This window comes from Palaemon carinicauda, unplaced genomic scaffold, assembly GCF_036898095.1.
Source record: "Palaemon carinicauda isolate YSFRI2023 unplaced genomic scaffold, ASM3689809v2 scaffold158, whole genome shotgun sequence".
Taxonomy (NCBI): Eukaryota; Metazoa; Arthropoda; class Malacostraca; order Decapoda; family Palaemonidae; genus Palaemon; species Palaemon carinicauda.
Window position 1 is genome coordinate 178470 of NW_027169125.1, and position 14526 is coordinate 192995.

The 14526-nt window shown below is 43.4% G+C and overlaps 1 long non-coding RNA gene across 3 annotated transcripts in view; it reads right to left on the minus strand.

Annotated features, from left to right (window-relative positions):
* Positions 1 to 14526, minus strand: part of LOC137635666 (uncharacterized) — a 62733-nt gene that overhangs the window by 25967 nt on the left and 22240 nt on the right. For 2 of the 3 annotated variants that reach the window (XR_011042754.1, XR_011042752.1), the window contains exon 3: positions 10768 to 11014. The exons of the other annotated variant lie outside the window; for it this stretch is intronic. This is a non-coding gene — a long non-coding RNA (uncharacterized lncRNA). The remainder of the gene's footprint in view (positions 1 to 10767; positions 11015 to 14526) is intronic. 3 annotated transcript variants of the gene reach the window in all.

The following is a 14526-nucleotide window of genomic DNA, read 5'->3' on the forward strand; positions in this document are numbered from 1 at the left end:
CAGATTTGCATGCATTAAAGAGAGAACCACCATCACACCTCAACAGGTGGGTGGGATGAGATGTGCGGGTCGACATCGGGCTTAGACAGCCAAGCCCCGCAAGACAGAACGGCCTTGGACCCGGGAAAAAAACGTTGAGATTCAATAAGGTAATACATGAATAACAAGCAACACAAGTAACACAAGGAAAGGATGGGAAAGCACAAAGGGAAAACTTGGAACACAATGGCGGGTCAGACGAGATGTGAGAGAGAGTGGCGAGATGTTATCTACGCCACGACCAGATGCTTACTGGCAACTCAAACTTAGCTGCGTGCTCTCGCATGCTTACCCCGGGTTGCCTCAGGGCGAGTATCCATCTGCCACGGAGGGACCCGACAAGGGAAAACAGAGATAGGGGAAACTACGCAATATTCTTGGTCAGTTAGGCAGGAGATACCAGATACTCCTAAGAAAGTAGTTCTAGGTAAGTACTCCGTGTTGGAACAAACTTTATTTTTACGTGGAAGCTGTTGAATTTTGGAGATAACTGAAAGGGGGGTAAAAACAAAATGGGTAAAATTTCATGAGGGGTCATAAGTTGAGAGCCCCCATCTTAGGATTACAGTACTAAACAGTGAATTTTCTATGCTACTCAGACTGCTTCATTATGCATATGGGAAGGATTCTTTTCCTAAGCGATATCAACGAAGATGTATCTCCATAGCCTGTTCAAATTAAAATGTAAGGTAATTACATATAATTAATGATGATATTAAAAAAAAGATTAACCATCCCTACGAGTCAAACTTGATTCTTACAGAGCTCAGCCAAACAAATTCGGGAGGGAAAAATACATAACATGTAAGAGATAAAAATATGATAAAAACCTATGATAGACATCTGAATTTCATCTGTTAAACCTATGCTTCTTAGAAACGACTAAGTTCAAGTAATTTGTATTTTTCCTAACGATACAAACCGTGGGTTCTTTATTAGGGAACATTTTCAGAGAGAAGACTAGCCATAAGACTTTTAGCCAGGTGTAATGGCCCCCACTATCTAGTGGAGGGGAGAGGGTAGTACCGGCTAGCCTGTTCACACACACACACCTGTCTTTTATGGTCAGTTTTGCTTACAGGCAGAATTTACCAGGGGATAGGTGTTGGCAGGCCAAATTTGTATTAAGAGCTAAAGGTTGGTATCATTGCGAGAAATACAAATTGCTTTAAATTTGTTATTTGTTCAGACACTAAATACAGACCCTTTTGCTCTTCATTAAGGAAGACTCGGCCCCTAAGGTGGTGGCAGTGCTAACCAACTGGCTGGCTTTTGACCCAGGGTTTTTTTCCCCTTTGTGTTACACACTTAACCCCCAGGCTATTTGGAAATTTCCAACCCTTAACCCCAAGGGGGTTATTTTTTTCCCAGCACATTTTGCTGTATATTTTCTTTAAATTGCTCTAACAGCCTTAATTTTTGTCATAGAGGTCAGGTTGGTCTCATTCTCTTGGAAAATGCCTGAATTTTTTCAAATTTTTTTTTAAAAAGATGAAAAAAATAATTTTTATAGCATTTTTTTGCTAGGACGTACCGATACGTCCATAGGGGTAAAGGGATGGCTTTGTGTGAAACGTACCAGTACGTCCTTTGGGGGTAAAAGGGTTATAAGGGGTAAAACCTCGACGCTTCGCCAAAACCTGTGCAATAGCACGCTCTAGCAGCCTAATCAATCTGTGATTGTACGATACCAGCAGTGTGACTAGTCTAGGTAAGATTTCTCAAAAATGAAGGGATCTTTGAACCAACCATAAACGTTACCAAATCCCACCTCCCCAGGGTGCATGAGAACATGAGTATACACCTCTGGTTTTACCTGCAGAGAGAGGAGGCCAGCTTGCCAAGTATCGTTATCTTTGAACCAACCATAAAGGTTAGCCAATCCCACTTTGCCAGGGGATATGGGGACATAAGGATCTACAGTAAATCTATACCAGGTTACACAAGGGAAATGGTTTTACCTATAGACAGAGGAGGCCAGCTTGCAAAGTACTGTAGGGGCTGTTCCCCCAGAGATGGGAAGATGAAAGAAAGAGCCAGTCATTCTTCTCATTCATCCCAGACTTAATCCATAGTAACCTCGGCACTACACCATCTGCTACTTGCCCATCAAGGAGCCTGGGGTGTTTAAACCATTTTGTCATCCTGCCACCACATGGGCAAGGGAGAATGTACCCATGTTCCTGGGGGGTCTTGTCTTCAAGGTAATGGGTAGCGAAAGTCGTCCGATGCTTCCACAGACCCGCTTGTAGCACCTGTATCAGTAGTTTTTCTTGAATGCTAGGGACATACCTATGCCCCTAACGCCATGAGCTGTGGGTCGTCTCCTTTAAGGAGAAGGATCAGCGTTCAACGCTCAGTCTATGACCTTGCGAATCCAAGCTGAGAACGGGCTCTTGGTGATCCTTCGGTTTACCTTCCCTGAACTGACAAAGAGTACTGACTCTCTGGGGTGAGCTCCTGTAGTTCTCCTGAGGTAGCACCTCATGTTCTTCCTAGCCTATTACAGTAGCCGTTGATCTGGATCATTAGTCACACTACATAGGACTCCCAATCTGAATGGTTTGAATGTGGGATCCGAGCTTCTAGGAACAAAGTCGAGTATTACCTTACCCATCACCGTGACTGAGACGAAGGACCATAGGATTTGCTAACTCTCTTGGCCAAAGACAAAAGGAGCGAGAGAACTGTCTTCAAGGACAGGTGAAGATCTGCTGTTTGGCGTCCTGGTTCCTTGGGGGAACTCTTTAGGGACCGAAGGACACGAACCATGTTACGTGGATTAGGTCTAACTTCTGACTGAGAGAATACCAACACAGAGGAAAGGTTAATACTTTTCAGCTTGAAGGCGAAGCTCAAGGACGAGTAGTAGCCTTTCATTGCCGAGACCGAGTTTTCCCCCTTGAAGGTTATACTGGAAAGTAGCTATGGGGGGGTGAGATACCTTGTTCATGACATCAACCACTGAAGGAAGTCCGCTAGCCTGTTAGCCAGCAACTGGAGAATTCTGGAGGTATCCAGAATATCCTTTTACAACTTGCTGTGAAAGCTTCTCCGTGTAAGATGTTGGCAAGTGTCTCGACACCTCCATCAGCAGCCGAAGAAGGTACGGGAACCATTCCACAGATGCAAAGCGGAACCGAGAGGGGCATTGACAGGTTGCTGATGATCTTGCCTTGTTAAGCACCCTCGTCATCAGGCAGTGCGGCGGAAGATGGGGAAAATGGCTAAAACGCCAGCTGACCTGCCGTTGCTGAATGGATCCAGCCGTAAAGCCTGGGGATCCGGGACTGGTGAACCATTGAGTAGAGGAGAGTTGTTCAGGGACGTAGCGAAGAGATCCACTCTCGGGGAACCCCTCAAAGTCAGGACTTTGTAGGCCACTGGATGATACAAACACCACTCGGGGATCACTATCCGAGTAGCTCTGCTCAGAAGACCCTGAGCACATTCCTGCTTGTCCAGAATAATTGAGCTGATAGAGAAAACAAGAGTTCCCTTGAGAACATCTACCATACCATGCTAGAAGAGAGAAGTGCTGCGAAATACAAGCACCGCCCTATTTGTTCTAAATGAGCCACTATCATGGTGTCGTCGTTCGCCATTACCACCGAGTGACCCACCAGGGATTGATATATCTGCTGCAAGGCTGCACTCATCTCTAGGAGATCTAAATGATAGTACCACTCAGATTCTGACCAGAGGCTGGAGGCCGAGTCGTACAGCATGTGGGGTCAACCTTTCTTTTGCAGCATCTGAAGAGAGCGTCAAATCTCCTCGGCGGAGATTCTCTTTTGTCAATCCTCTTCTCAGGTCCGTTCCCTGCCTGAGTCCCGTAGACTAGAAAAAAAGGGCAATTCCTCATGCTGAATCCCTGGGATCTGGCTGCCCCTAAAGAGATTGGATTTGAAGGAGTCCGATGCGGGCTTTATAAACCAGAGTGAAACGGTGGCTCTTGAGATGTAAACACTTCTGGCTGAAAGTCTCTCATATAAGTTAGAGACTACCACCATCTTCGACATTGGACCCCATTGATCTGAGGAAACTTCTGCAGGCTGATGATGATAAACATGCCTAAGAATAACCGTCTCTGATAAAAAAGCAGGGATATTTCTTGATATTTACTTCAACACTTGATTGCAGTAAACTAGAGTTGTCTCTGTGGTGATGAAAAGCCACCGAGTCTGTTAAGATTAGCCAGTCCCGAAATCTCCAGGGAACGAAGCAGATCCTGTAGGGCCAGGTTGACACCAAGGTAAAAACTCTTGAAAACCTGCCTTCTCGCCGAACAGTCTGATGAACTAACTTGTTCCAGGAGAGAACGAAAACTGGGCACTTCTATCAGAAAGAACCGACTGTAGAAGCTCGAAGATACCTTGATTAAGTAAGTCGTTCTGCAAAAAAGACAATGGCCAAGTCTGGGAGTCTGACTGATTTTCAGATTTGCATGCATTAAAGAGAGAACCACCATCACACCTCAACAGGTGGGTGGGATGAGATGTGCGGGTCGACATCGGGCTTAGACAGCCAAGCCCCGCAAAACAGAACGGCCTTGGACCCGGGAAAAAAAGTTGAGATTCAATAAGGTAATACATGAATAACAAGCAACACAAGTAACACAAGGAAAGGATGGGAAAGCACAAAGGGAAAACTTGGAACACAATGACGGGTCAGACGAGATGTGAGAGTGGCGAGATGTTATCTACGCCACGACCAGATGCTTACTGGCAACTCAGACTTAGCTGCGTGCTCTCGCATGCTTACCCCGGGTCGCCTCAGGGCGAGTATCCATCTGCCACGGAGGGACCCGACAAGGGAAAACAGAGATAGGGGAAACTACGCAAAATTCTTGGTCAGTTAGGCAGGAGATACCAGATACTCCTAAGAAAGTAGTTCTAGGTAAGTACTTCGTGTTGGAACAAACTTTGTTTTTACGTGGAAGCTGTTGAATTTTGGAGATAACTGAAAGGGGGGTAAAAACAAAATGGGTAAAATTTCATGAGGGGTCATAAGTTGAGAGCCCCCATCTTAGGATTACAGTACTAAACAGTGAATTTTCTATGCTACTCAGACTGCTTCATTATGCATATGGGAAGGATTCTTTTCCTAAGCGATATCAACCAAGATGTATCTCCATAGCCTGTTCAGCCTGGTCAAATTAAAATGTAAGGTAATTACATATAATTAATGATGATATTATAAAAAAGATTAACCATCCCTACGAGTCAAACTTGATTCTTACAGAGCTCAGCCAAACAAATTCGGGAGGGAAAAATACATAACATGTAAGAGATAAAAATATAATAAAAACCTATGATAGACATCTGAATTTCATCTGTTAAACCTATGATTCTTAGAAACGACTAAGTTCAAGTAATTTGTATTTTTCCTAACGATACAAACCGTGGGTTCTTTATTAGGGAACATATTTTCAGAGAAAAGACTAGCCATAAGACTTTTAGCCAGGTGTAATGGCCCCCACTATCTAGTGGAGGGGAGAGGGTAGTACCGGCTAGCCTGTTCACACACACACCTGTCTTTTATGGTCAGTTTTGCTTACAGGCAGAATTTACCAGGGGATAGGTGTTGGCAGGCCAAATTTGTATTAAGAGCTAAAGGTTGGTATCGTTACGAGAAATACAAATTGCTTTAAATTTGTTATTTGTTCCGACACTAAATACAGACCCTTTTGCTCTTCATTAAGGAAGATTCGGCCCTAAGGTGGTGGCAGTGCTAACCAACTGGTTGGCTTTTGACCCAGGGTTTTTTTCCCCTTCGTGTTACGCACTTAACCCTTTAACCCCCAGGCTATTTGGAAATTTCCAACCCTTAACCCCAAGGGGGTTATTTTTTTCCCAGCACATTTTGCAGTATATTTTTTTTTTAAATTGCTCTAACAGCCTTAATTTTTGTCATAGAGAGGTCAGGTTGGTCTCATTCTCTTGGAAAATGCCTGAATTTTTTCAAAAATTTATTAAAAATATGAAAAAAATAATTTTTTATAGCATTTTTTTGCTAGGACGTACCGGTACGTCCATGGGGGTAAAGGGATGGCTTTTGTGAAACGTACCAGTAAGTCCTTTGGGGGTAAAAGGGTTATAAGGGGGGAAAACCTTGTCACTTCGCTAAAACCTCTTCGCAATAGCACGCTCTAGCAGCCTAATCAATCTGTGTGATTGTACGATACCAGCAGTGTGACTAGTCTAGGTAAGATTTCTCAAAAATGAAGGGATCTTTGAACCAACCATAAACGTTACCAAATCCCACCTCCCCAGGGTGCATGAGAACTTGAGTATACACCTCTGGTTTTACCTGTAGAGAGAGGAGGCCAGTTTGCAAAGTATCGTAATCTTTGAACCAACCATAAAGGTTAGCCAATCCCACTTAGCTAGGGGATATGGGGACAAGGATCTACAGTATCTCTATACCAGGTTACACAAGGGAAATGGTTTTACCTATAGACAGAGGAGGCCAGCTTGCAAAGTACTGCAGGTGCTGTTCCCCCAGAGATGGGAAGATGAAAGAAAGAGCCAGTCATTCTTCTCATTCATCCCAGACTACACCATCTGCTACTTGCCCATCAAGGAGCCTGAGGTGTTTAAACCATTTGTCGTCCAGCCACCTCATGGGCAAGGGAAAACGTACCCATGTTCCTGTGGGTCTTGTCTTCAAGGTAATGGATGGCGAAGGTCGTCCGATGCTTCCACAGACCAGCTTGTCGCACCTGTGCGAGTAGTTTTTCTTGAACGCTAGGGACATACGTATGGCCCTAACATCATGAGCTGTGGGTCGTCTCATTTAAGGGGAAGGATCAGGGTTCAACGCTCAGTCTATGACCTTGCGAATCCAAGCTGAGAAAGGGCTCTTGGTGATCCTTCGTTTGACCTTCCCTGAACTGACGAAGAGTACTGACACTCGGGGGTAAGCTCCTGTAGTTCTCCTGAGGTAGCACCTCAGGTTCTTCCTAGCGTATTACAGTAGCTGTTGATCTGGATCATTGGTCACGCTACATAGGACTCCCAATCTGATTGGTTTGAATGTGGGATCCGAGCTTCTAGGAACAAAGTCGAAAATTACCTTACCCATCGCCGTGAATGAGACGAAGGAGCACCATAGGATTTGCCAACTCTCCTAGCCAAAGCCAAAATGAGCGAGAGAACTGTCTTCAAGGATAGGTGAAGATCTGCTGTTTGGCGTCCTGGGTCCTTGGGGGAAATCTTTAGGGACCGAAGGACACAAACCATGTTACGTGGATTAGGTCTATCTTCTGACTGAGAGAATACCAACACAGAGGAGAGGTTAATACTTTTCAGCCTGAAGGCGAAGTTCAAGGACGAGTAGCAGCCTTCCATTGCCGAGACCGAGGGGAGTTTCCCCCTTGAAGGTTATGCTGGAAAGTAGCAACGAGGGGGCGAGATACCCTGTCCATGACATCAACCACTGAAGGAAGTACGCTAGCCTGTTAGCCAGCAATTGGAGAATTCTGGAGGTATCCAGAATATCCTTTTACAACTTGCTGTGAAAGCTTCTCCGTGTAAGGAGATGTTGAAAAGTGTCCAGGCGTCAAGAATGTAGGGGGCCTATGGCTCTGTGGAAGATGATCACATGAGGCTGTCTAGTAAATAGTGTCGTGGAGGGAGTTTCTCGGCACTTCCGTCAGCATCCTAAGAAGGTACGGGACTATCCCACTGATGCAAAGCGGAGCCGAGACGGGCATTGCCAGGTTGTAGATGATCTTGCCTTTTTAAGCACCCTTGTCATCAAGCAGTGCGGGGGAAAATGGCTAAAACGCCAATGCTGACCTACCGGTGCCAAATGCATCCACCCCTAGAGCCTGGGGATCCAGGACTGGTGAACCGTAGAGTGGAGGAGAGTTATTCAGGGACGTTGCGAAGAGATCCACTCTCGGGAAACCCCTCAAAGTCAGGACTTTGTAGGCCACTGCATGATACAAAGACCACTCGGGGACCACTATCCGAGTAGCTCTGCTCAGAAGACCGTGAGCACATTCCTGCTTGTCCGGAATAATTGAGCTGATAGAGAAACAAGAGTTGCCTTGAGAACATTTACCATACCATGCTAGAAGAGAGAAGTGCTGCGAAAAACAAGCACCGCCCTATTTGTTCTAAATGAGCCACTATCATGGTGTCGTCATTCGCCATTACCACCGAGTGACCCACCAGGGATTGATGTATCTGCTGCAAGGCTGCACTCATCTCTAGGAGATCTAAATGATAGTACCACTCAGATTCTGACCAGAGGCTGGAGGCCGAGTCGTACAGCATGTGGGGTCAACCTTTCTTTTGCAGCATCTGAAGAGAACGTCAAATCTGGGGAAAGGACGAGGAGGTCGACTCCTCGGCGGATTCTCATTTTTCAATCCTCTTCTCAGGTTCGTTTTCTGCCTGGGTCCCATAGACCAGACAAAAAGGGCGATTCCTCATGCCGAATCCCTAGGATCTGGCTGCCCCTAAAGAGATTGGATTTGAAGGAGTCAGATGCGGGCTTGATGAACCACAGTTAAACGGTGGCTCTTGAGATGTAACCACTTCTGGGTGAAAGTGTCTCTCATGTAAGTTAGAGACTACCACCATCTTCGACATTGGACCCCGTTGATCAGAGGAAACTTCTGCACACTGAAAAGATTTCCCCGCCCTCCAAAAATGCCGCAATAAGCAGAAATGAAAACGGCAACGCTTACACTGTAATGATGAAATAGTGTCTATATATATAAAAACATTACGTCAACTTGATACATCTGTAAAATAAGTGATTAAACAAGTTCTTTGCATAAAAGACTCAGATTTGTACAACATAGCTATGAACAATAGGCTCCACCAAACCCCCATCCTTAGCTCACAAGGATGGCGAGGTTGTAGCGACCAAAGGAACTATCAAGTTTGAGCGGGAGTTAAGCCCCAGTCTGGCAATCACCAGGCAGGTACATTACCATATTGGCCACAACAACCCAAGGGGACACAAAGAATGTGGAACAACAGAGGTTCTGTTCACACAAATGGCCGAGAACACCTGGACAGGAAGGCATGCCTACCAATCTGCAATGAAAAATATTAAGTGCAAAAAAGCCAAGTCTGCTAGTAACGAGAGCATGCCTGTAGGCCTACTATTCGGTAGCTGAAGACAAATTGGTTACTATGTGAGATGGTAGTGCACAGGGGTGGGGGGGGGGGGGTTACCCGGTTACCCTAACAGCAACTACCTCCAACTTCTTAGAAATTCCAATAGCTGAATTTTGTGCTTTGCTGAAATCATGCACCTATTAAAAAGCAGAGGGTTTGCCTTCGTGTAGAAATAACCAAATTTATTGCATAATGTTAAGCACATTCACCAAGTTAATCAGGTCTGTGACACACAAACCAACAGATGGTAAGGTTTGACTATCCTCATTTCTCATGGTTTTCTTTTTTTTTCCTTTTTATCAACAGAAAGACCTTTGTTTTACACCGAGGTCCTAACCAATTAACACGCGCTCACAGAATATTTACAATGGACGAAACTGCCAAAACGGCTCAAAACATTTAAAATTATCTGAAAAATAACAAATAAGACAAAAATGTTTTTATCAATGTATGGTATATATTTATGCTATGTCTAAATATAGCTGTAGTGAACACAAGTTATACACCATTAAGAAAGGTACAGGATGTTGTATGTTAACCAACCATCTCCGACATATAATGAAAGTTAAATTTGTGAAAATACTTTACAGAAATAAATTCATAAATGTTCATAAAATTTTTACAAACCTGAATTCTCTACATGTGAATAGCGCCCCTACACCCACATTCTTAGCTCACAAAGATGGTGAGGTTGCACCAACCAAAGGAACTAAAGAGCTTGAAGGGGAGTCAAACACTAGTCTGGCAGTCACCAGGCAGAGACGTTACCCTATAAGCCTCTACTCCACTAAGGGACAAAAAGAATGTGGATCAACAGAGGTTCCACACCTACAGCCGAGAACGCCTACACAGGGACGCATGCCTACACGTGGTTTCTCCCTTCGCCAAACACACACCAATCTGCAAATAAAAAGATAAAGTGCAAAATAGCCAGGTTTGCTGAAGCCAAAGTGGTTACTATGTGACATGGCAGTGTAAAGGCATGGGGGGTTACCAGGTTACCTATCAGCAACTACCTCAAACTTTCTATAAATTCAAACATCTGAGTTTTGTGCTTCGCTGATACATGCACCTATAGAAAAGACGAGGGTTTGTGTTCGTGTAGAAATAACCAAATTTATTGCATAAATAATGTTAAGCACCTCAAAGTTGAAAGTTAATCAATTTGTGATACACAAACCAACAGGTGGTAAGGTCTGACTATCTTCATTCTCTTTCCTTTTCCTTTATACCAACTGAAAGACTTTCAGGTTTTACGCTTTGGTCCTAACAAATTAAGACGAGCTTAAAAAATATTTGCAATGGACGAAAATCCCAAAATACCTCAAACACGTAAAAAATTTTCAGAAAAATAACAAATGGAACCAAATGTTTCTCTACGATTCAATATCACCAAAGTTTGGAGTGGTTGTCCACGGACATCCCAGTCACATACTGTACAACACAGCTTGCTAGTTTGAGACAACCTTATACTCATTAAAGCACTATTTTACCACTTACTAAAGCAAGTCTTTGAAAAATTAAAATTCTTGATCTAAACTTCATTACTTTGCATCAATATTGAAAAAGGAAACCTAATGCAACCTACACAATTATTGTAGTATATTTTCAGCATTATGAAGCTTCATCTGTGGTGGATAATGTGGGAGGGTGGGCTGTGGCACCCTAGCAGTACCAGCTGAACTCGGTTGAGTCCCTTGTCAGGCTGGGAGGAACGTAGAGAGTAGAGGTCCCCTTTTTCGTTTTTGTTTCATTTGTTGATGTCGGCTACCCCCCAAAAATTGGGGGAAGTGCCTTGGTCTATGTATGTATATTCATGCAATGTCTAAATACACCTGTAGTGAACAAAAATTATTATAAAAAAGACACCATTAAGAAAAGTACAGGATGTCGCATGTCAACCAACTGTCTCCACCATATATAAATGTCAAATGTCAACATCCATTACAGACATAATTTCATAAATTTTCAAAAAAATTTTACCAAGCACTAAAAACTGAATCCTTTACAAGTGGATACTCAGATCTTACCATCCAAAGGGTTTGACTTTCATAGATCAAACTAGTCAGAGGGGGTCCGTCCATACAAGTAATACACTTTGTTTTCTATGGATTATTCTGTGGCAATCTTTTTTCTTTCCGTCTGTCATCGTCACAAATATATTATTTTAAACAAACGCTGAGCAGTCAAGTAAATGAGCATCAAGTAGGGCGGATATTGCCGACGTACGACTTAGTCTCGCTGATCCATGGGGTTTTTGGGAAGCAGTTCAAGCCGCTTTCATCTTTGCTTGGTTTTTGATGACCCAAGCACACGTGAACTGTATCCGTTTCCATGTCAACAGGTACACCGGTGAGAGGGGAAGCAGAGAGAGAACCAATATGGTGCAGTTACATCACCTGCCCACTGCTACCCATAGGCGAGAATGTGATTGATTGATTGAAAGTTTTCTGGCATCCTGACATCAAAGGTCATTGACGCCGATAACATCTATTATATATGAAAAATAAAAGAATTCAATTAAAACCATAAAAGTTAAAGTCATTATAACCGTTAAAATAGTTTTCAGAAGACCTGCTTCTGAAATAAATCTAAAAATGCCGCTCACATAGTAGGACACATCATGTCCAAGAATCTTGGCAAGGATGACCCTGCCATCCTCACCTCAAGCCTCAAACAGATATCTATTTCTCAAGTTATTACAATTAGGGCATTCGGTCACTGTTAAAGGTACTAAACAGTCCTCGCAATACGGTTGGTGTTGGCCCTTCCGCAGAAACTCGTGTGTCGACCGTGTTTGACTAGTACGGAGACGACAAAGAGTCGCCTCCCATTTTCGGGGTATCATGTTATACCTCCAAGGTGAATGATATTTGTTACTTCCCTCATTTTATTGGCAAGACTATCCCAGTGTTATTGCCATTTATTACAAACCAATTTCTTCAATGATGCTTGGATCACCACGTAGATCGTATTCTGAAATGAGAAAAAAACAAATATTTCTGCAGTTGAAAAAACAAAAATAAAATAATTAAACAATTAGGTATATTAAATTTTTCCTGACTAAAATAAAGTTCTGTAAAATAATAATGTAACAAAAATATTAATTTTAAGGTTTCCTGAAAAACTATACTACTGGGAAAATTATATATGACGAACACTCTGATGACTTCCAATGACGATGACATCCACCGTGGTGGTGGATGTCATCGTCATTGGATGACGATGACGATGACCTAAACTTAATGACGTGGGCGACGATGACAAAGACAATAGATGAATGAAGAGATTCCAGGCGATGACGATTCCCCTGCGGCGGCCAAGTTAACGGTTATATGCCGACAGGAAGACCGATGGACCAAAGAGGGAGAGGTCCTTCCCCACGAAGTGGAACTGTGCTGGCCTTGCTAATGTACACGTGTCGTTGTCGTATATGTATCACACACTCTGAAAAGGAAACTTATCACATTTCTATACACAAATATACATAAACATTAAGAATGTTTTCATATATAGACACAAGTATAAGAGAAAAAAAAGTTAATAGACAAAAATTAATGACAGTCCAGATTAGGCGAGGAGGGAGAGAGGAAACAACCGCTCTCGATCCAAGCCAAAAGTAAAGTGACTAAATCACAGGTGTGTGAACGCGAGTGGTAGCAAGCTACCCCACCCCTACCCCCACTAATTAGTGGTGTGGGTAGTTAACCCTCGGTAAATTTTAATGGCTCCTCATTTCAGCTCCGCCGAATGTATAACCCCTAATAAATAGCGTGGTTTGTATTCCAGTTACGGAACAACTATAGGTCTACACTGGGCAACGACCACAGTACGAATGGCGACCTTTACCCTGTCCTTACCAGGCCTGACACGGCCTTCTGCTTGGTGCATTGTGGGTCAAAGACGGTGGAAGGTTGCTTTGCGCAGGGAACATACCCTGGGGCATGTTATCGGCCTGAGGCTTTACGCCTTTTCCTTGGGAAGCAGTCCTGGTTGAGTGAAAAATATTCTGGTTGCAAGTTGAAACTAGAGTAACTCCTGAGAGAGTAGTCAGTGGTTACAATGCATTGGAACACAAGGTACTGCATATACCTACACATCCTGACCTCGAAGGTGGAGAATCCATTTCAAACTTCTTTCGCCTACCAGACCTCACCCATTGGGAGGGCGACCACTCACGATACACACGAGGAGATTCCTTCGAACACGAGTGACCTCGGCACGAACGGCAGAGACTGTGAGGATGTCTCCTCCGAGGACTGAAGGTGCTGCAATGGCGCCCTTCACGGCCTGGACAAAGTGGCATGGTTAGACCTCACAGGTAGTCATACCTCAAACAGAAAAAGAGAAAAGAAATTAATTCCAGCCAGTTTAGGCTAACGGGAGAGTGAGACACGTCTACACTTTACCCAGCAGAAATAAAAAGAGACGGTTGACTAGTCACTAGTGCTGGCAGAGGCAGTGGGTAAACACACCCCTGCTAGTTTGTATCTTGCATCGGGACAACTACAGTTATTTTCATAAAACACGTAATAGAAAAAAATCTACTGCTAAAAACAAACCACGTCACTGAAAATGACAAATTCAGATACAATTTGTATTATTCCCTAACTAATACTGACCTGGAGTTATTCATGTAGATTAGCCATTAGACTTTAACTGCGAGGTGGCAACCTTGCCTAAAGTCAGAGTGCTAATCAGCCGATAATAAGTTTTTTCCGGATTAAAACAAAGTTCTGAAATAAAATGTAACAAATTTATTAATTCTAAGGTTTCCTGAAAAAAAAAAAACAAATACTATAGACAAATATTATAAGCTTAGGCCTATTGGATGTCGCAAACACAGGTCACAGTTTAAGTCGCGACCGAAAACTTCCCCCAAATAGTACTTTGTTGTTGTAAAGGTGAACGACCTCGAGAAGAGAAAGACCGTAGTCAAATCTCTGAGAGCCACATTCCCTTCGCACAGAAAACAATACATGAATGAAGAGGGTCCAGGCGATGACGATTCCCCTGTGGCGGCCGAGTTAACGGTTATATGCCGACAGGAAGACCGATGGACCAAAGAGGGAGAAGTCCTTCCCCCACAAAGTGGAACTGTGCTGGCCTTGCTAATGTAGACGTGTCGTTGTCGTATATGTATCACACACTCTGAAAAGGAAACTTATCACATTTCTAAACATATAAATATACATGAACATTAAAAACGTTTTCATATATAGACACAAGTATAAGAGAAAAAAAGTTAAGACAAAAATTAATGGCAGTCCAGATTAGGCGAGGAGGGAGAGAGGAAACAACCACTCTCGATCCAAGCCAAAAGTAAAGTGATTAAATCACAGGTGTG